Consider the following 6,000-nt stretch of genomic DNA (forward strand, 5'->3'; position numbering starts at 1 on the left):
TTAAACAGAAAATGATGTTAATCTCTGTGTGGAAAATAAAGATTTGCAGGATTTATTACATTCAGCTGAACAAGTTGGAAAACATACTTTGCAATGTGGTTTTGATTCCTTGGAGGCCTCTTGCAGGGCTGCTGTAACTGGATCTGTGCTAAGAAGGCATGCCTGGCTCAAAGAGCAAACTCTGCCTGACCATGTTAAAGCAAAATTGTTGAATGCTCCTTTACAACAGGACCATCTGTTTAGTAATAAGGCTGAAGAAGTGTTAAAAAATAATGGAAGATAAAGCTAAATCTATGCAAACTGTGAAATATTTCTTACAGGTGCAACCTCCAAGATTTAGTAGGCACTGGCCTACTAAGAACTGGTCCTTTCCAGTCCCCTCGAGAGTCGCTCAAGTCAAATCAAGACATTCCAAAGGCTCCAGGTTTCAGTCACAAGGAACTTTTAGAACAAAACAATGGGGTGCCTCCACCTCCAAATCTGGAAGCAGCAAGGCACCTCCCTATGGTAAACAGTCTCAATGACCTCCCTCTACAATCACCAAGCACTTACCTTTTAGCCGCCCCTTTGGGAGGGAAACTGGCACTTCATGCATGAAACTGGCAACTTATTACCCAGGACAAATGGGTTTTAAATATAGTATCCCAGGGATACAGATTTCATTTCCACACGTTGCCAATCCCAAACGGATGGCCAGATCTGTCCCCAAATCAGTGGGCAGAGGCCCAGGAACAAGTTCTGTCCCTCTTGAACATGGGGGGCTATTCAACCAGTACCAGAAGAGGAAAAGGGACAAGGTTTCTATTCAAGACTTTTCCTGGTACCCAGAAAAGACAAATCATGGTGTCCAGTTTTGGATGTATCCACTCTAAACACATTTCTGGACATTCCAAAATTCAAGATGCTGACTCTTCAACAATTACTACCTATGCTAGGCAAAGATGCCTGGTTGGTAACTCTAGACTTAAAAGAGGCTTGCCTGCATATCCCAATCAGGGAATCTTGCAGAAGATACCTCAGCTTCAAAGCAGGCTACTTGCATTACCAGTTCTCTGCACTGCCGTTTGGCTTATCTACTGTGCCCAGGGTCTTCACAAAGTGCCTGGCACCAGTAATTGCATTTTTGCAGGCAAATAAATATTCAGATATATCCATACCTGGACGATTGTCTAACTCAGGCAGAAAACAAGGACATTCTTCTAAAGCATCTGGCGTTTGTAAAAATGGTTCTAAATTGTCTAGGGTACACCATAAACAAAAAGAAATCACAACTGGTGCCCTCTCAAAAAATTACATTTCTGGGTGCAAGCTTGAATACAACTGCCCAGATGACTTACCTTACACCAGAAAAGCAAATTCAGTTGGTGACTTACTTCAAACAGGTGGCCACAAAAACCCTGCTCTCTGCAAGACAGATTCTGCAAGCCTTGGGGTTCATGGCCTCCTGCATTCTTCTAATTTCATATGCAAGACTGCATATGAAGAAACTTTAGTGTTACTTAAAAGGTTTATGGAGTCAACATTGTCACAGTCTGGAAACAATGATTCCTATTATACCTTGCCTGCAACTAGAGTTCCTATGGTGGACAGAGGCCTGCCACCAAAACAAGGGGCTGCCATTCACTCCACCCCCTGCCACCCAAACCCTGACTACAGATGCATTAGACTATGCTTGGGGGGCTCATCTGGCAGGGAAATGCATTCAGTGCAAATGGAGCCCAAATCAAATGCACCTACATATCAATCATAAAGAGATGCTAGCTGTACAGAATGCACTAACAGCCTTCAATGACTACCTTCATCCAGGGCAACTGCTGATAGACAGACAACACCACAGTTATCTGGTACATAAACAAGCAGGGGGGTACACATTCCTACCCCCTTTGCAGACTAGCCATGGCATTGTGGAACACAGCCTTGATCTATCAAATACAACTACAAGCTCAATTCCTGCCAGGAAAGCTAAATACTCTGGCAGACGAACTAAGAAATCTTATGGACCCACACGAATGGAAACTGGAGCCACAAGTTTTCAACATGTTGACACGCAAATGGGGGAGACCAGACATAGATCTTTTTGCCTCACCCCAGAACTATCAGTTGGACAAATTCTGCACAAGAATTCATCACAAAAAAAGCTTGGAAAGTGGATGCTCTATCCAGCTGGAAAAACCTCAGCCTATGCTTTTCCCCCTCTGCCTCCGCTCTCCAGAATTCTACTAAAAGTCAAACTGGACAAACCAAAAATGATTCTGATTGCTCTAGACTGGCCTCTCCAACACTGGTACCCACTCCTGCGGAATGTCACACCTTCCTCCGTGGCACCTGCCTCAGACAACTTACCTACTGTCTCAGCAGAACTACCAAATTCTGCACACTCTGCTCCAAACTTTGAATCTTGCAACGTGGCTAATCAACTAATTTCACCCTTGGCATCCCTCAGCAAACCTGTGATGGATGTCATTTTGGAGGCCAGAAGGCCTACTACTAGAAAATCTTATGCTGACAAATGGAAAAGATTCTGTGCCTGGAACCAATCACAAGGAATAAGCACAGCAATGCCCAATATTCCTCAGATTCTGCAGTACTTAACTGAGATGCTTCACAAGGGCCTATCTTTCTTTTCCATCAAAATCCATGCCTCTGCCATTTCAGCTCATTACAACACAGAACTTCACCTCTTCTCTCATCCTCTGCTAAAGCAGTATCTCAGAGGGGCCAAACATTTAAGACCTCCCAGGAGAGCACCAACTCCTGCATGGGACCTCAATTTTGTTTTGGAAAAACTCACTCTCCCTCCTTTTGAGCAAGCTGCTACTGCAGACCTAAAATTTCTCTCCTGGAAAACAGCTTTCCTTTTAGCAGTCACTTCAGCTAGAAGGATTTCAGAATTACAGGCTCTTATGGCAGTGGAGGCTTTCATTATTTTCCATCCGGACAGGGTGGCTCTCGGGACCAATCCATCTTTCATGCCTAAGGTGGTATCCAGTGTGGCTCTTAATCAGACCATTCATTTGCCAACTTTCTTTCCCAATCCACAGAACAAGGATGAGCGGATTCTGCATTCATTGGATGTACACAGACAACTTAGATTCCACTTAAAACAGGACAAAATCTCTTAAGAAAATCTGAACAACTGTTGGTGGCATTTGCTGCAGGGGCAGAGGGAAAGGCTATTTCAAAGCTGACTATTTCCAAATGGATAAGCCATTGTATTCGTTTCTGCTATATGCACCATGTTAAACCTATCCCCAAGGGGATCAGATCTCATTCCATCAGGGCTGCATCTACTTCTGCAGCCTTTCTCAGAGGGGTTTCTACCAGAGACATTCTAGAAGCTGCTACCTGGAGCTCAGTTCATACATTCACCAAACATTGCCATTTACCTCTCTTCTCTAAATCCAGAGCTGGCTTTGCCACTGTTGTCCTGCAGGGCCTTATAGCTGCTCCTAATGCTGTATAAATCCATCCTCCCAACCATAGCTTTGGGATTCTACCCAAATGTAATGACTGCAGCAGTGAAACACGAAGAACATAGTACATTTGTGTACACTTACCATAAATGTAGATGTTCGAGTGTATTCACTGTTGCAGTCCTGGTTACCCACCCTCCAGCCCCCTGTTTTTCTCTTACTGTACCTCTCCTTTCTTTTACTATGCTTAAAAGCCTTTTTGGTGTATTTGCTTTTGTTTGGAGGTATATTTTTGTGTTTTAAATTTTATATATATATATATATATATATATATATATATATATATATATATATATTATTTATTTATTTTGCTCCCCATTTGGAGAGCACCTGACATCGGGTATTAAATCTCAGGTTATTTTGTAGCAGAACTCAGTGGTCTTGTACTACTTTTAAACTTTTTATCTTGCTCATCAGTATTATATAAAACTGGTGGGGGTTTGCTAAATGCCATAATGTTGCATTTTGTGACATTGAAAGCATGGTCATTGTATTGCGCCATTTGTGTGAATTGTTAAATGTAGTTTGATGAGAGGTGATGATATTAATGTTAAGGGTAATGCTTCCAAGTTTGCAGTCATCTGCCTGTTTGGCGAAATAGATAGTTGAGTTTGACATATGAGAAAAAGATGCCCAAAAGGAGTGAGCCCAGAACAAAGCCTTAGAGCACTCCGCTGGTGACAGGGAATGATGAGTATAGGAGTCTTCCTATTCTTCCCTGTTGTATATGGCCAGGTGTCCAGCTGTGGACCCAATCCTCATTGTGGGGTATAATGTTGAACATTTTAGCCAGGTCTGTGGAAGTTGCATGGACTGATAAACCTTCACCGATGTCAGCAGTCACACTTGAAAGAAGTTGAAGCATGCAAAATCAGCTGTTCATAGAGAAGGTTTCCATGTCTGTCTGAGAGAGTTCCATGGTGATTCTGCTCATCACTTTGCATGGTTTGCTTGTGAGGCTAATAATTCATCCATCCACAACCCCCTTTTCCCATTTTTGCTCATGGGGTCAGGATGTCACTTCAACAGTGACTCAAGGTTTACACAGCCGGGTGGGTATAATGTCTTGTAAATATTGGAAACTGTGACAGGATGTCCCCTGTGGACTGGTATTTATAGTAGCCTGCCTCCCATTATCAGGGACATGGACAGTTTTGAATGCTGTATTAAGAAGACACATAACAGGGTGTACTAGCCTGTTTACTTTCATGTCATCAGTTAGATTTCCTGGTGTCTTATTTATGACCGTGGAATTGGTGTTTCTGACCATACAACTGGTGTTTCTGACCGTACTGAAGGCAGAGGGACGACTTTGAATATAATTTCATATGTAGTATGTTGTGGTGAGAAAAAGTAGGAGGGGTTTATCATTTGGAGCGTCACACACTTTAAAACAATACTCGAATCTCACCTATGAAACAAAAGGTTATGCTGCTACATGACTCCAGGATATGTTCCTCTGATTGTCCCTGTTGCACCCCCATTACATCATCTTCCCTTACCTGTCTTATCTCTATCTATATCCCAGGCTTTCCAATATAGCTCTTCCTCTCAACACTTTCCAATACTCAGTTGCTAATATTGCGCCCTCTTCAAGGCCTCTGCTGGGAAAGACTAAACTCTTAGTACAGTAAGTCTTGGATGCTATTCAATTATGCAAATGGTTAAAGTGTTTGATATACATGTTAAAATTCTGTGATTGACTCTTGAGCTATAGCCATATTTTCTAGTGACCTTGACTTCTAAACACTTGTATGTCAGAATTTGTATATATGTGTAAACTAGCTGTAGGTAATGTGGAGCTTTTCTCCCCGGGCCTCTGCTGAAAAAGGTCTTTTTGTCCAGTCAGACTTTCCTGGTTAACAAATCTAAAAACAAAATAAAATAAATTTGTGGACTGAAATTAGCTTCAAATCTATATAGTTATAGTCTGTTACCTTAAACTTCGGTCTTGTAGCATTTGCCAAACGTTCAAGACGAATAGACAGGCTTTTAAAAAAAAATTTTCATAAGTGACTAAGAAACACTATTTTAAAAACAAAGTCACAAGCATTAAAACAACTGTATATTGTAGAAAGAGAATGAGTGAAAATGAGGCAGGATCGAAAGGAGAGATCATGAAAATCTGGCAAGTCTGAGAATCCAGAGAGAAATTTATTGCACGGAGTCTAGTAAAAAAATAAATAAGTATATATGTGTGTGTGTGTATGTATGTATATGTATATATATATATATATATATATATATATATGGATCCCATTTGATCCAGCGAATTTACATTTCACTGAAACATAAATTAGCAAGCTCTCTTTCCCGAAAGTGCATTTTTTTCGAAAATGCACTTTCGTGTAAAAACAGAAATTAAAAAAAAAAAAAGCAAAGAAATAAAAACATGCAGTTTAGTTGTACATCCATGTTTAGTGTTGATGTAAAAAATAAACTATTGCTGAGATTGTGGTACAGTAGGGATAAGGGAATATTCCCTTTTCCCCCACTGTAGTGCGATCTCGGAGTGAGAATATTAAAG

The sequence above is a fragment of the Protopterus annectens genome, chromosome 4.part0 (assembly GCF_019279795.1).
Source record: "Protopterus annectens isolate FY-2018-M chromosome 4.part0, PAN1.0, whole genome shotgun sequence".
Classification (NCBI taxonomy): domain Eukaryota; kingdom Metazoa; phylum Chordata; order Ceratodontiformes; family Protopteridae; genus Protopterus; species Protopterus annectens.